Below are 18,398 nucleotides of genomic sequence, written 5' to 3'. Positions count from 1 at the left end.
TATAACATTAAGCATCTGGTTTTAAGTGACTACGGAGAATTTACTCAAATATTCACTAGAATGACAGTAGAGTAACAGTTACAACCAAATCAAAACAGAATACTGTATGCTTATTACTGTTCATTACACATTGGATATTGTTCCTGATGTAAACAAAAAGGAGGGACAATCATATTATTTCCATTTCTGGATTGGAGAGATATCGATATGTTTACTCACGAAAAGTAATTACATTAAATTGTTGAATTTAGTTTCGTATTGGTGACAATATTACTGGTACAATTCAGAGATATAATATATTGCATTTTAAAGTATGGTAATTTCTAAACTAGCTTTTTAAAACAGAAATATAATCTTTAAGTAGAAATATATTGTTAGATGACTGTAACACTCCTAATCAGGGATATATTCAAAGGGTGACCTAGAGAAAATGAATTCCCCAATGTATATAAATGTAATGAACTATGGTCAGATATTAATTTTTCTTTGCCTATAAAATAATATTTATAGGAATTAATAATCAGTACACCATTCAGATAGTAAAGCATCAATTCTTATATAATATTTAAATTAAACTACAACATTCTGTTGCATTTAATTTGAATGTAAAGTGATAGTTTTATGTACTTAAATGAAACTACAGGTTTTCATTTCTTGATGTCATTGTTTGAACATTTCAATTTCCAGTGCAATTTAACATGTTTGATGGTGGCTAATATCAGAATTATACTTTTAAGTGGCATACAAATTAAAAATGTAGCTTCAATCATATATATGCCTACAGTAAAGTTACCAGACACTTCCCGAATTTTGCTTTCTCCCAAACAAATTTCATCCCTGGAATATCTACGGATTTAATAATTTGTTTCCAGATATCCCTGATTTTTAATTTAATATGGTTTAATAATCCTTGTATATTGCTGTGGATGCATTTTGCTAATGCAACTTTGCTGTTTTTTCATAATGTGATAGTCAAAATTGAAGGTTGAGGACATAACTGCAGTAGTCTTCCATATTGTTATCAAGGTTAATAGAAAAACTGATCTCCAGGAAAGAATAGAAATGTATTCCATCAATTAAGCAACTTGTGGCATCTTTAGGAGGAGTGGTTCTTATTCTACAACTGAATTCTCAGGCTCTTTTGTGAATTTTATGAAAATACTGTTAAATATCTAAGTGCCTTGGTTATTCATTCACGAGATGATATATCTGTAGAATGCATATTGCTGAGATCTCAAGAAAAAAAAAAACTGAAGAAACAATTGTTTTTCTTCAAATGTAGATGGACTTGACCTGGATGAAGATAATTTGATGAATTCTTTATTGTTTGGTACACTTGTATAATCACTGAAGCCTGGCTTCAGACAATGATGAACACAATGTCGAAACTAGATTTTTATAATATTAACACAGTAAAGAAGTTTTTGTTAGTCAGGAATTTGATAAAGTTTGTTTAAGGAAATATGTGACTTCAGAGAAAATAGCAAAGCGGAAAGAAGAAAATGCTACTCTTTTCTCAGAATGGAGTATCTTTTATCTTTTTCTTTCTCTCTCTAAGAAAATGCTTCCTGGTGCATAACTCCAGAAGTTGATATAGATGTCCCAAAAGGTTTAGAAGCATACCGAGGGAATGCCATAGAACAACTGTTTAGTAGGTACCAATGTCCACCCAACTTATGATACTACAAGGCCTTGAAGCTGGTCCTTCAGCTATCTACCACACAATACATAAAACAATCTAGTTAGCCTTCAGTATGTCTAAATAGATTAAATTTCTCTCAAATAGTCTTAACACAATTAGTTTATTACTATAATTACTGTTTAATAGGTTTTAATTGGTATGAGATTTTTTAATAAACTTAGAAAAAATGTTCGTCCTCCAACATCCACGCAGACACTGCATTGGCCAATTGTGGCACACCTTTTTCAAAGGTTGCAGATTGTTTGCTGATCAGGCGAGTATCCTGGCAAATAGCTCAAGCTTTACCATCCATAAGCATTCCACACTACTCGTTGGTGAATCCTCTCCACATTTTGGAAGCTGAATGTCATTGTTAGAAAAGCTTTCTTTGCACAATTGTTTTGCTTCTCTTGCATTTCCTCATTTGACAGGTGACAGTTAATGTAAACAAATGGCAGGATTCTAGGAGAACTTTTCCTTTCAATTAGCCAAATAATAAAACACTAAAGTTCATGCACAATGTGGCTCGTAGCTTAAGGTTTATTTCTGCAGCAGTTTCCAGCAGTTTGGAACTGTCATGAGAATGCATGCATCAGTTTTACACATTGTAAAGTTGATGAGCACATGCTCATGACTGTTTCAAACTGTTGGAACTACTGCAGAAACAAACCTAATGTTTCTCATTAAGTTGTTATGCTGGGTCCCTATAATGCTCTCATAAATTATAGGTATCACCAGTGTTCTAGACTAATTAAAATTTATAATGAGAGCACAGATACGAGTTGATTATGTTAACAAACCAGCTGGATGACAAAGGGAGAAGTTATTGTAACCAAGGCAATAAGATAAGAAGCTCGCTAGTTGGATAGTGGGTTAAAAGTAATTCATTCTTCAAGAATGCTGGCGATACCTATATAGATAAACCTTTTGGGATCTTAAGTATAAACTAAGTGCAAACAAGACAGCTAGTTTGTTATTTGGTCAACTGTCCGAAGAAAGGTTTTAACCTCAAAAGTGACATGAGTAAGGCATCAACCATGAGACAATCAGCCAGGAGATAATGGTGTAAGGTGGTCAGCGTAGGCAGAGAGAGAGAACTGTTTCCTTGGGGGCACAAAGCAAAACCATAGAATTCCCATATAACGGGGTTATGGGGGACATCATTTACCTCCTCCCCCCATTATAGCTTGACCTTGGTACAGTATATCGGAATACATACATACTGTAAATGTTCAGCCCATGGGCAGGTCTTTCACTGTAAACCCAGCATTCTCCAATCTTTCCTATTTTCTGCCTTCCTCTCAGTCTCTGCATATGATCCACATATCTTAATGTCGTCTATCATCTCATATCTTCTTCTGCCCCTAACTCTTCTCCCATTCACCATTCGTTCCAGTGCATCCTTCAGTAGGCAGTTTCTTCTCAACCAGTGACGCAACCAATTCCTTTTTCTCTTTCTGATCAGATATCGGAATATGATCATTTAATAAAAGTATTTTCATGGGGCATATTTCTTAGTGTTACATCCATATCTGCGATGTTTCGGACAAAGTTGTGTAGAGCTTGAACTGTAGGTATACTACAAATTATAAGCCTAACAGGGCATAACTTAAAACAATCTCCCTCTTTTTCTCTCTCGTACAGAGATGCATGCATCAATAAAACTACGTAACGATGCTAACAGAAACTTTCTTATATGAAGATATCATATGAAATGTAAACTCTAATTATTTTATTTAATCTCGTCTTTAAGTTTTAACATTATACTGGGGTCACTTTTCTTTTTTTGCATTGTTCTGCAGAATGTTATTCATATGTCTCCAAGTGACAGCCTGAACACCTCCAGACTTCTAACACAGGCTGTTACAAAAAAAAAATATTACAGTACTTCCATTCCTCAAATGAGGTATAGAAATTCTTATACATTCAGAAATTTAAAATAAATATTATAGTGCAGACACATGGTCTGAAGATATTAATTCGTCAGTTTAAGCATAGAAACTTAATCATAAACAAAAGCAAATAAGATCTTTTGAATTAATATTTTCTAACGTTAATAGAAAAAAAGAAAAAGAATTTCGGAGAAGTGCCCCCACATAACTTCGCCTATGGTGGTCAGTTCCTTTCTCCTCCATTACATACATCCCTGACTAGTAACATATTATACCAATCAGACTTGAGATGTGTACAAACAATTGTTCTTCCTATGACACATCGTCAAGTGAGATGTACTGCCTGATAATAGATATACTGTACATATCAGCCAGAATCTCAGTCAGAGATAAAACAAGATAGTATAAATTGTAATCGAGATTGTGGAGCATACTCTATAAATTTCTGATTCGAAAACAGTACATTGTATGCAGATACTTGGAAAACATACTGGTACTGTTCTTCTAAGCATATTATTGTTTTTACTTTATAACCCATATCCAATTTCCACTTGGGACGAAAATATTTGAATTCTTGCCAATACATACAACTCTGTTCATAAGTAAATAATATAACAAGCATCTGTCTTATGACCATGCAACAAATTGTCATTGCAGAAATGGACAAACGCAGTGCACAAACAGATCACTCCAACCATTTGTTTACACCAGGAACACTTATGAACCTTAGCAACCACATTAGAGTATGGTACCGGTAGTAACAAGTTAAAATATGTAAAGTGTGTTGAATAGCCCTTGCTATGCAATTAATATCTGTAAAATTTTCTCTGGTACAAAGACTTGATTATGAATTTAATAAGTAATATTAAAAAAAAAATGCTGTGATTAGTAGTCATATACAAACACCTGATGCTGGTAAATGCTGCCAATGTAATATTAATTTTAATTTGTCACAAGTATTGTGCCATAAATAGGAAAGCTATATATTCATGAACTCGTAAAGCTATGCGTGTTTCTAAGTACCTGTTATTTTTGTGGCACATTATGCACCAAATATTTCACTAGTACTCAGGTTGCTATTAACTCTGGGTTCTCAGTTAACATCTTCAGCCATCACATCTGTTAGTAAACAGACTTACAAGAAAACTGTTAATGATCTCTTGTCGAAACCTCCTTCGAAGTATGCACATCATTAGCTATTCATACTAACTGTAAGGTTGCCTGGATAAAATTCAATATCCAGGACACTTGCTCAGCTGGCACTGACATACTCAATAGTAGCACTGTCTCTGTAATATTACGAACAGATATTCCAAATATGTGTTTAAACCTCTGTGAATGTTCTGCTATTTACGAAAAACTATTTTTGTATAAAAAATATTTGTGTATTGAGTAAAATGAGTAAGGAAGAATTGCAATTGACAGAGTATCTATATAATAAAACTTGTAGAGGATCATCAATTAGGAGTGAGTCTCCCTGTTGAAACGTCTCTTAAAGTTCAAGATGAATCAACTGATCTAGAAAGTGACATGAGTCCTTCATTTGAAGAATTGATTATCTAGGCCTTACTTGCAGAATATATTAGGTTCGTTCCAACAACAGTCAGGAACCATCCGTAACTATCGTGAGCATGTGCAGTACAGAAAAAGCATTCCAACACAATCCAAACCAGTTCTGAACCGGAAACATGTACTGCAGTCGGGCGTTCCAACAAACTTTTGACACGGGTTCAGAACGATCAGAAGTAGTCAGTGGATTGAGGCATGTACGGAAGAGTACGCGAGACGCGCATGCGCATAAGCTCACCAGCGTCTCCTGGATATTGAAGAAAGACATGATCAACTGTCCACATCTATGAGGTTAAGATGAAAAGTGACAGTGCAGATGAATAATAAAACGAGAGATTTAATTTAAATTTTCGCCAAAAAGAAAGGGAATGAAAATTATTTGGGTATTGAAATAGTTAATTGCAATTTCAACACGCAGCTTTGATTAAAAGTATAATAAATAACGTACATAAATTAATAATAATAATAAAAAAACTATTTTTAGATGATAATCCCCCAGTACACGACATTGAATTATCGAAATTCTACTTTCTGCAATTAGAATTAGCTGCGAAACGATAATAATTAAGCATCCCTGTCTTAGCAAAGATGATCACAGTTATAGCATCTCTGGATTTAGTACACAACGATCTGTGAAAGCGTTCCAACAGTGTCCAGTCTAGTTTCAATCCCATAGCAGATGCTCAACTAGTGCATGCGCATAAGATGGTATAGGAACTGTACATGAACTGATCCATGAACCGCTTGTTGGAACGAACCTTTTAACAGACAGTATTATAAAACTGCAGTCCTTTTTTCATTTCCAGTTTTGATTTCCAAGATTCCATAACGTGATAAAATATTCGTACAAAACAGACCAACATTGTGTATATAGTGAATATAACGCATTTTGATTCGGTGTGCATGATGCAAATATAAGCTTTGTTTTAATCATGCAGTCACTTGTATTATACATATGCCAACTAACAATCATAGTAAACAGTTACGTGTTAAGTTTTGTTTCACTACAATATTGAGTGTGAACTTAATAAGCATTGCTGAAGGATGAACTGCTGATGTCGCCTAACCACAAGCCACAGAGCCTTTGTTGACTGATGCACCTCACTGCAAAGTCATATGACGGGAAGCAATTTACGAGAAAGGTGACTCACTACTCTCTCCAAGTATATATTGTCACTTCTTAATGCAGCATTTCAGATAAGTTTTTTACAACCTTATAGCTAATATGAGAAGCTAATGTTTTATACCAGACATGGCAGTTTTTCTCTTAGTACATGACCTGAGAGCTGAGATACACCTGATAATGAACTTGAGACTGAGAAATAGTTGTGTGCGAAGACAACAGATAATCTTGCAACCACGGCGACTACCTATAGTAAGAGATCCATGCCAAGTAAGATAATTTTTAATGAGTAGTACGTGTTTGATTCCCCTTGATGCAAATTAAGAAAGTAAATGTCTGTGTTGAAAAAAAGTGTTCATATGCCATTCCTACGTACTGACAAAATCTGCTTTAGAGGTACGAAGGTGATGTGAACAACAATTTCCTCCTGTTCATACTTCAAATCATTTAATAGACAAAGTTCGAGAAACTGAAGTGACAATATATACCCAACTTTCTGCATTGAATGGTTACCAAGGAAACTCTCGATGACAGCATTTCAATTAAAAACTTCTGAAACTCTCTTAGACAGCATTCTCAACGAACAGGGATTTTCTATGGCTCAGTTGAATATTATTAAAAAACCTAAAACCCTATAAAATTATAGTAACATGAATTAAGGCCATATGATGCAGTTTATAGGTGTATGGTTTGCAAGTAGAAATGGACCTGTACTCATGATGGAGAGAGATCCATCCCATGTCTAAATATTGGGAGGCGAGAAGAAGAATGACTTATTTGTCAGAGCATACATACATACATATTTCCTTTTCAGGCGAAGGCTGGTTCTACCAATGTGGATATGTAAATTCTCAAAACAATAGACATTAAGTGTACAGAAAAACCAGACCCCCATCATGAAGTACCCTATCATGTCCAGAAAATCGGTTTCTGGTGCAGTGTCTTACTGGAGAACAAATTATAGTACGATTATTTTTTTTTATAAACAGAATATAAATGTCGATAAGTACATTATCTAATTTTGCAACCTTTTTTTCAATCAACTGAAAGGGAGCATAATTTCGGCTTCTTTCAATAGGATTCTACATTAATTTGAAGACAAGACAATAATTGCCAATATTGTATGACCTTCATGATTCCTTGACCTTATACCCTGTGACTATTATCTCTAAGGTATACTAAAAGAAAGAGAACACAAAACAAACACGTATGGACTTCGATTTCTTCTATATCAGGACATGAAGTGCAAAGAGAGATGGAGAATTTAAGCCAGTGCCAAGGATGTACAGAAAAGGAAGCAGGACATTTTCAACTCTTTCTTGGTTAAATTAGACGAGTAAAACACTTTGTCACCACGGATAGCAGTGACAGATGGCTAGTGATGCGTGGAAGAAGTGAACCCATATACTGGGAGCAAAAACTTCGTGTTACAGAGCCAGCCTGGCTGAACACCTAGTATTTGTCTATATGCTGTGAGATAATGTGCATAGTTGTAATGGATGTTTCAATATGAATTCATTAACAGTTCCCTTGTTAGAAAAAGCTGCAGTGTCAAGAGGAAACTACTAGTCTCAGTAATGTAGATCTCTTGTCATCAATATGGAAGAATTGAACTGATGGGAAGTGCAGTAGTGACTAATACCAACTGGAAATTTCGGCGTGAAACAATCTAATTTTTAAATATGGTGATGGCTGATAAAATAAATAGTTCAAATGATAAACAATAATGTTGTATTAGATACAGGGTGCATATCCTGTTTGCTTATATTTTCAGTCTATAAAACCTGTTATGTTGATTCTTGTTATCTTTGAAATAAGAATAAAAGTTTACTGTGTAACAATAAAAAATTTCATTTCACCTATTTCACATTTTTCCACTAGTCACATGAATGTTACAGTAGCTACAAGTTACAGCTTGATATTAAGTATGTCTGATATCGATTTCACCACCTGTGTGCAGCAGTTTCTCCTAAACTGCTAGATGGATTTTGTTCATATTCAGTACCAATCAGGTCATTCAAGAATGATGCACACGAAATATATTAATTTTCACTAAAATGGATTCTTAATTGGATGAATACAAAATGAAAGTTGACTTAAAATTAATTACAATGGTTTTCTTTTTCTTCTTCTTCATCATCATCATCATCATCATCATCATCATAATGAAAGATGACTTGACAAATGAAACTGCATAGACCATATTTCACCAATATTAGTTTTAGAGAAATTATTTTCGACAGGATTAATGCTTGTAATAAAATATGTAATGGGTTATAGATTTGTCTTGTAAAATTAATCTACAGAATTATGCCTTGTAATTGAAAATTTTAGGACTTAAGAAATATGCATACAAATCTGTAAAAACTAATGTCATTCTGACTTATGACAATAGAACAAGTTAACATGTTCATTACAGAAGACTATAGTCTATTAAGGATGACTTCCTTTTTTTACGGTAAACAACTTCATTTAGTGTCATATTGAAAGACAAGATATAATGGTGCTAGAAAATGGCTGGGCTGGGTTGGGCAAGTCTGTGTGTGTGTGTTAAGATTGTTGTGTATATCAATTCTCGATGCCCGTGCGTCCTACTTTAAACGGTTCAAACCTACCCGCGCAAACTAGAGTCACTGCTTTCTCTCTCTTAGAAAGCAGGTTGGCTCACTATTTTCCCTCTTGTGAGGGAGAAACCAAAGATCGCGCGGCGACGTGTCACGTTGGCAGTAGAAATACCCCCAGGCACTGTGACGTCAACGGCGTCCTCAACCACCATTGTTCCGAGGGGTATAAATATACCGCATCTCCGCATTTTCAGAGACTGGTTGGCTAGATGGCAAAGAGGTAGCTCTAACGCGTCCTCCGTCACTAGCAGCAGTCTTCCAACCAGGCCTACGCTATGGTTGTCTTTTGTTCGGATGTGTCTACACACGGCCACCACTCCGGGAACAGGGAGCCAAGCTGCGCCCCTGTCTCCTGTATTCTTTCCTACACCAGCCTCACTTCTTACATATTCTAAACTTATTTTATTCTCGTCTCGCTACAAGTCTCATCACCACCTCCAACCCACCCACTTCTCTCCCCTGATCATCCTTATCTCACACCTTCCTGACTTCGACTCCCCACTTATCCCGGCTTGTTCGATAAAACACAACCATCTCCTCAACTCCCCCTCTAGAGTCGGTAAGTCGCGAGTTCGCTCTGTTTGATCCGTCGATGATAGAGGTCACCATTTTCCCTGCTCCTGAAGTCGGTAAGTCGCATAGTACACTGTGTTGATCCTCCGATGCCAGGAGCTTGTTCTCGAAGTTGGTAAGTCGCACAGTACGCTGTGTTGATCCTTCGAACTAGAGAACTAACCTTCTACCCGATTCCTCTCTCGTTATCTTGCCCCCCCCACAAAACACATGAGAGCAAGCCGATTTTCCCCAAACACTCCCGTTACCCCTACCCCCTCTCACTCAAGTCGCACTTTACCATCACCCATCATAACTCTCCCCGCATCGAAGCCTCAGGACGAATTTCTAAACTATATTTTTCTATCATGACTCCCCCGTTACCCCTACCACAGAACTAGGAGAGAACCATAGTTACACCTTCACTGTTATTTCTGTAATAAACAATGTTAATTTAAAAACAGTCTTTCCTTTAAATTTTACCACAGTTTCGTATCATCCCACCCATAAACCACAGCCATCTTGTCACGTCACTCCCGTTTCCCCTCCCCACCTCGACAATACGTCGGAGAGCGAAATGACCAGGAGTCTGGCGTACGACAAGATATTTTTTCCTTTGAAAAATTGTTTCTGTTGAAGTCTCAAACTTTCTTCTGCCTCAAAAGTAATTTAATAGCTAGATAGAATCATCTGGGGTCGATTTTCCTACAGGATTTACATCCTTTTCATATTCCATTACTCAACTGAAAAGGTCGTTATAATCATGGGTAACTGGTTAGGATTGTATTCTTTGTTTTTTGCTGTTCACTTTAACACAACAAAAAACCATGAATCACAATATGAATAACTTAGTTCACCAATATCGGACTCGCGAAATTTTATTCTATTGTAGTTGCTTAATCAACTGTCTGAAGACAGTCATACGTGACATCATAAGGCATCACTTATGAGGCAACTAGGCCAAGAGATAATGGGGAAGGGCAGCTAGTTCCTTTCCCACTCCATTGCATACATCGCTGATTAGTTGCTTATTACACTAATCAGACTTCAGTCTATTCTATTATGATTATATTGTTCTATAAATTTTCCTTATAACCATTCGTTTGTAAGGTATTATTAATTACTTGACACAACTTATGGTTGACGTTTGTGTCCTCCTTTGCTGGGTCCTTATTCATGTCTTTGGGAAGTGCACTGCATATATAGCATTTCTGAGACGTCTTATTCTCTGTTAGGGCATTACAAACTTTACCATCAACCATGGTCATAAGTAGCTGTTGATGCACTTCTACTTGTTCCCCAATAAGCACCTTGGTAGGTTCCAGAATATTAATTTGCATTATATTTTTAAAAATCTTTCCTTCCTTCTATGGCACTTCAACCAGCAGAACAGAGTTTTCGATGAAAACTGGCTGATGGCATTCTTAATTTTATTTTCAATATCACTGGGAATGTCTTTCAGTCCTAATGGAGCTATAATATTATTTAAAACCTAGTTATTCCTTGATTCAGCACTACTCCGGTACCAAACTTCAAAAAGCTGCCTGCAGGCGGGATATAGCCCGCCACGCCACTGAAAATAATTAATACCTGTTAGGTTCGCAGCTATATGCAACCAACCAAACAATATTTCACACATGAAATGATGTCGGAATATAAATATGCAATTATTATTTTGACAGCTACTAACAGCTAGTATTTTGTAACTCATATTAAAGCCAGAGTTTATGGAAAAAATTATATAAATATTCATTTGAAATAAAGGCCGTATTGGATGTTCTAACTGAGTAATTTACCTAAATTACACATTATATTGAAGCACATACCTGAATTTACAAATTCCATGTCAAAGAAGACAAGAAAACACAATTTACTAGCACTTAATATGACTTTGAACAAAGCACTCTCTATTGCGACTGAGGAGTGTGGCAGAGATACCCCCATTCCTAGTTGACTTCTGTAAATCTTCTGGCCTGCATAAAGATATTTTAAGAGATCTAACAATTGCAACACTCAAAGGATCAATAGCTATTTTCAGGCATCATACTTATGGACCATGACTTCAATTCGCATCTCCTTGACGTTACTTCGTTTATTATCATGTTTCAGTCTAATTCAAATTGTTATTTTTCACTCTAACAACAATGTATCACTAAGCCTCAAGGCATTTAGTCTATTTATTGTATCATGGTACTCTTTGTCAAAGGCAACCTGTAATTGTTACAGGAATAAATAAATAAAAAAATATGCTACTGTAAACAAATAAATATCCGGGAGAAAGATCGCGCATTGTCTTCACAAGATGCCTTGTACAGTTAGGAACATAAATTCATAAAAATATACAGTGAAATTAATAAGTCGAAAAATGAATTTTGTCCAGCTAGATTAGGAAAATTGCACACTGTGTGATGAAGTGAAGAGAAGCGAATAGAAGCATTTGAAATGTGGATATGAAGAAAAATGAAACCTGTGAAGTTGACAGACAGAATAAGAAATGAAGCTGTGTTGGAGAGAGTGGGCGAAGGAAGAATAATGCTGAAACTGATCAGGAAGAGGAAAAGAAATTGGTTGAGTCACTAGCTGAGAAGAAACTGCTTACTCAAGGATGCACTGGAAGAAATTATGAACAGGAGAAGAGTTCGAGGTAGAAGAAGATATCAGATGATAGACGACATTAAGATATTACGGATTATATGCAGACAAAGAGAAAGGCAGAAAATAGGAAAGATCACTGGATGCTCGAGGATTAGAGCCAGACCAATGGATGAACAGAGAGGAGTGACATTTGGTTTCCGGAAGATGGCAACAGCTGTTATGACACTGGAATGATTAATTGGAGAAAGCTGGGCTTGCAGTGAAAGACCTGCCCTTGGGCAGAACACTGCGAATGAATGAAGCAAAAACTACCTAATATATTTCCAGCTTGATGACATGACCCCTCACTTTTCACGGGAGATAGTGGGTTATTTAAATGACAATCTTAGGACAATGGATAGGCTATGGTGGTTTCTTTTCTTGGCCATCTAGATCACCTGATTTGATCTCGTTAGACTATTGTTTGTGGACATTGTTTAAAAACATTGTGTACAGTGAGAGTAAACACGCAAGGACAGTTGGTACAACGTACCTAGTTAGCAGTCTAGGAGATTCATGATGTACAACGAAAGTTAGACAATACAGAGCATGCAGTTCATAGTTGGAAAATTACATGCATTGCTGCAGAAGGGTGGGGCTTTGTTACAGATTTTTCAGGTGAATAATAACGTGAATGTTCTATAATGAAATTATAATACATCCAGTACTATTTTCGTAGATAATTAATTTAAATGCTCAAACCTTTATAATTTCAACGTCTATGTTTAACCCTTTAATGGTAACAGGGGTTGCACACAACACCAGCAAAATATTTTTCTATCTGTTACATTGGTATTTCTGTTCACTGTTTAATGCCCATCTATGTAATCCCTCTTGATTGTCCGAAGATTCAGATTATTCACTGCCCTGGCGACAGTCCTATCATTTCCGGTTCGAAGTGGATTTAATTATTCCTCGGGGTCGTCCACCACCCCTGTTACCTTCCACAGTTGCTAATATTTCCTCTTCCTTTTCTCTGAATTCTTACTTACTTACACACATAAGCCCAGCATCGGTCCCTATCTTGAGCAAGACCTTACGAAAGTACTCTTATTCAGAAACAGCTCTCTGATTCAATAGGAATCGCAACATCGACATTAAGGACGATAATAAAAAATCGCGACTCAATCACTGCAGCTATAATGTCAGGAGGATGGAAGCTCAGGAAAGTGAAGTGTGGTAAACATAAGTGGCCCTATCATTCAAGAAAAAGTGTGCTAAATTACATGCAAATTAAACTCCATCTTTTCTGCTTACAATGGTTGACTTGACAGATTTAAACAACGACATGGAATTGTTTACTGCCAGATTTCCGGCGAGTCAGGAACTGTCAGTGAAAGTGACGTTAGTGGATGGAAAAACAGAGTGCTGCCTAATCTGATTTCAAGATACGAACCCCATGATATTTTTAATGCGGACGAATGTGGTTTATTCTTTAAGCTCATGCCCGACAAATCATACGTTTTCAAAAGAGAAAAGTGTCATGGGGGAAAATTAAGTAAGGAAAGGGTAACAGTGCTCGTTGTTGCTAATTTTGATGGCTCTGAAAAGTTGCCTCTGGTCGTGGTGGGAAAATCAGCAAAACCGCGGTGCTTCCAACATGTAAAGAACCTGCCATGTGTTTATAAGAACCAGGCACGTGCATGGATGACCAGCAATTTGTTTGTCACGTGGTTAAAGAATTTAGACAACAAAATGTTGAAATGAGGACGCAAAATTCTATTGTTTATAGACAATTGTCTCTCCCATCCTAAAAATGTGGAGCTTGCCTTTTGCCTCCATGTACAACAAGCATGCTTAAGCCCATGGACCAAGGGATCATAAAAGTTCTCAAGCATTTTTATCACAAAAGAATCGTCCTGCAGTACCTACAAGACAATGACAGTGGGGAATCGAAATCTTCACACTTCTAGATGCTGTCAATTATGTCAGCACTGCATGGGAGGAAATCCAGACCCATATCATCACTAATAATTGCTTCAGAAAAGGTGGACTTAACAAGGTACGAAACGTAATTTAATTACAGTAAATTTGTATTGTAAGTTAAAGCTTTCTGTTATCGCAGTTACTTTACATTTTTTTTTTTTAATTCATAGGATTCCGATAATTCGTTGCCACATCTGACATAACTGATGATGAGGATTGGGTTGTTGTGCGCGAAAAGCTGGGCGATGTTCGCTTGGAGGATTTCATATCTGTAGATGATGGTGTTGTGACCTCAGATATTTTTGATTTAGATGACATCACAGAAAATCATGCCACAGTTGAGGAAGAAGGGGGTAAAGAAGAGAAATCAGTTCAATCTGTTCCTATGCGACAGAAAGCCCTTGCAGCGATGACAGTGATAAGACAATTTATCAGTGCTTGTTCTAATGATATGTCAGTTAGTGTAAATTCATATTTAAATCGTGTTGAAAATGTGATTATTCATTGTAAGGGTTCAAGCACACGGCAAACAACTATAAATGACTTTTTTCGAAAGAATTAGGTATACGGGTACATATAGTACATATTGTAAATGTCTCAAAATCTGTGCTTCATTGGCTGGTCATGATAATATCTTTGAAAAATATTGGAGTGCAAGAGGTCAAATGACTTTATTGTCAAACGCCTGGCATTAGAAAACAACAGTCAGTGGCGGCTCGTGAACTTGTGGATTGGGAGAGCTGCAGTAGATTTCGGTATATACAAATTTCACCATTACTAATAAGTATAGGACAAAAATAAATGCACTATATATCAAAAAACCAAAACTTCCTGACTTAGTTGGGAGATGTCTGAGGGACCACTTGCTAATCCCTAAGAAAAACTAATACCATCGATTTCAGTCTGAATTTCAGATCGGCAGACACTCAACTTACAATCTACCAGTTCATTCTGAATTGTCTTAGAATAACCTTAAACAGTGGCATGTTCCAAATGATTTTTGAGAGGCTCGTTTAGATTACTCACGAACTGTAGCAACCCACGAAACACATCAGGGTTCTTCGAATCGTTTTTTCCCCTAAGGGGAAGTTCATATTGGCCACAAAATGTGATATAATCAATATTTTTTTAAAAATAATTTCACGATTTTTTCTCGCTTCTTGATTATGTTTGTTCTGTTCGTGTCACTTAATTGCACAGCAGTATGAGTTGCGTAACATAGCCAATGAAACAACATTTTTCAGGTGAGACTGCGAAGATTCGTGCATTTTGCTTTTTAGGGGCAAATGTCCTAAATCTGTCACACCACTCCTAGTCCATGCAGCATCACCACCGAAGAGGAGGCAAGGAAAACAAAATACAGATTATTTTTTGTTCACATCCACGTAACACAAATGCTTAGCGTAAATTTCATTGTTATACTTCCTTACATATATGCACTATTTCGGCTGGATGAAGCTTAAGTAAGATTTAAGTTGGATAACGGACGACCCTTTAATTTCACTTCATTACATCAATATTCTCCCCAAGGGAAAGTTGAGAAAAATAAAATTAATATTCTATAATTCACACACACTCATGCTTGCAAATTTGCACTGGTTAAGTTACGGTATTAAGACATCACACCAAAGCAACACTCAGATTTACTGATGGTCAACAATTTTCTAAAACTGGAAAAGAAGTCTCTTTCGTATTTCACGTGCTATATCAAAAGGATTCTACTCGTGCAATCATTTTGAGCTAAAGCAAATCCTATTAGGTTCTGCTGCAGGTGGATATATACGTAATAATAAGGCAAAAGAGAATATTAATTTCGTTATATTAACTCGATAAGATTCTACAACAATAAGTATGTGAAAAGAAAATAAAAATTTTGTCATTAAGTTTCAAGGGAATGGAGAATCCATTTGACGCAGCATTACAATAGCAGTGTGGGAGGAGAGGAAAGATCCCTTGTGGCCTGGCTACTGTATTTAAGTCAAAATTAGTATATGGTACCTAATACGCGGTTTACACTTGGTCCCTTGAACAGGATCTTATCGGGGTTTACTGTAATTCGAAAATCAGTGAAAGAAGTATTAGATGCAAAAAGTATTTACAAAATGGAATGTCAGATCGAAGGTATGGGACCCTGAAATAGAAAAGTCGGTGAAAAGAAACAAGAAACCTATCTAAAATACAGTAGATTACTGCCGATAAAACACATCAAAACAAAATTAATTATACCGTAAAGTGGGGTGACTTTGAACGCTGAGGTGACTTTGAACAGTAATTTAGCGCCTTTCTAAATTAAATACTGTACCCAATTGCGAAAAAACTGTTTAAGTTGTCAATAAAATAAAATAAAAATCAAAGTAAAAAGCAATACAAGAAAATTTAACAAAACTCATTGGGATAAATTGTATACAGTAACAGAAATGGAGCTAAACTTTCATGAATGACAAGATAAAGTATATGAATTTCTTGGAAATTTAAATTCACCATAGAAAGACAGAGATAAAATAGAGGTAATTGAAAAAGATCAATTAAATTATTATAGAAATCTGTGGAATTTTGAGGAGAAAGAAGAACAAACAGAAAACACTAAAAAAAATTGAAACTGACAAATTGGAAATGGAAGAGTTACTTGAAAGCCTTAAGGAAAGTGAAAGTCATAAATCTAGGGGCATAGACAACTTAAACTTGGCATTATTAAAATATGCTCCAAGTAAGTTTCATGAACGATTATCGTGCCTGTATAACATGTGCTGAGAGCGATTAAAACTTTCAGTAGAATGAAAAGTTGCGAAAGTAGCGTCAATATTTAAGAAAATTATAGAAGGACTAGCTTACTTTGTTCCACATACAAGATTTAAGCAAAGATCATAGGCTTCAGACTGAAAAACATAACCAAGGCAATACTCCTAGAGTTCACTGCTGTGGAGTAATGGTTAGCATGCCTTACCATGAACAAGCAGGCCCTGGTTCAAATCTGGTTGGGATGCACGTAAGGCATGCAGGTACAAATCGCTGGTGAACACAAGGGTTGTACATTACACATTGATGAAGAAGTCATTCAGTAAGTTTCAGGCTGACTACACTCTTTAATTTCTTATGTAAGTGAAAGATGAGGTGATGTTCTTTGTTGGTTTGTGGAAATTATTTAGTTACAAAGAGAAGCAGTGTCGAACGCCTGAAATTATTAGTACATCTACAGAATGATATAATATTCAAATTAGTTTGTTTTTATTGACATTAAATAGTAGTAAATGTATGTGAAGATGTATTGTAGAGCTTCTTCCTCACAGCATTGTATTTATGTTTTCAGAATAAAGTACAAACAAAAGTGTGTGCTACTAATGGCGTAGACTCATTACATGTCAGTTACGAGTTGTGTCTATAAATTGTCCAGATTTTCGTACATAAATTCTCAGTTCGACGATATTTCTTACCATTACGATATTGTTCTGTCCAGGTATTTTGAATTGCGTGAATATTTATCAGAATTCATAATAGAAAAATAGAGACAGTCTAGAACTAGTTGACTCTACATGGATCGAGAAACGTAACTTTCTCAAGGATATATTTGAGCATCTGAACGTTTTGAATTTGATATCGCAAGGAAATAATCAATTAATATGTGTCGACAGATATTGTTAAAAGCTTTCAGATGAAGATTTCACTGTGGATATCACAGATCTCACAGCACAATTTTTATAATTTCAATGCCTTCAGTCACTGAACTTCTGCTCAACAATATAAAATACTGCAATGTTTTAAAAAATCTCTGGGAAGAGTTCCATAGGCGATTTAAAGATATTGACCTGCTCCAGCCCAAGTTGGATTTGTTTTGTGATCCTTACCCATTAAACCCAGAAAATATACGAACACAGTTACAATTCAATACCTGAATTGACAAACATTCCAAGTCCAAAATTTACCGAATTCGACTTTTTACGTAACAAGTTGTGTTTTATACAGGTTATCACCCTGTAATAAAGAATATCCCAAGTTCGACTCTAGGCCTGTGTTTTTGGATCACACAAATATTTATTTTCAATACCGGTACTCATAATGCAAGCCTATATAGTTTCTTTGCAGTCCTGAAAAATTTACTTCAATGGACTTGGAATGTTAGCCAATTCAGGTTTTCTCATTAGAAATTATTTTGCTGCAGGAAACATTTCACTGGACATAAGAAGGCTGGTGTCGGCAAAAATCAGAAAAAGTACTTCTGAATTACGCGAGAAGTCAGGAATTTAAATTTGTTTCTAGAAGTGTGATGATGCTCATATAAGTAGTACATGATTATATAACAGTTAATAACAATAATTAGGCGAATTATAAGTCTCATTATGTAAAACTGCTTAAGTTAAAGAGAAGCTCATTTTATTATCTTTATATCCTACTATTTTATA

At 35.9% G+C, this 18,398-nt stretch overlaps 1 protein-coding gene across 1 annotated transcript in view; it reads right to left on the bottom strand.

Annotated features, from left to right (window-relative positions):
• Vps15 (vacuolar protein sorting 15) overlaps nucleotides 1–18,398 on the bottom strand; it is a 158,757-nt gene that overhangs the window by 2,353 nt on the left and 138,006 nt on the right. The gene's annotated exons all lie outside the window — the stretch shown is intronic.

This window comes from Periplaneta americana, chromosome 8, assembly GCF_040183065.1.
Source record: "Periplaneta americana isolate PAMFEO1 chromosome 8, P.americana_PAMFEO1_priV1, whole genome shotgun sequence".
Lineage (NCBI taxonomy): Eukaryota > Metazoa > Arthropoda > Insecta > Blattodea > Blattidae > Periplaneta > Periplaneta americana.
The sequence above is the reverse complement of the archived record's forward strand: the minus strand, read 5'-3'. Positions and strand labels throughout refer to the sequence as shown.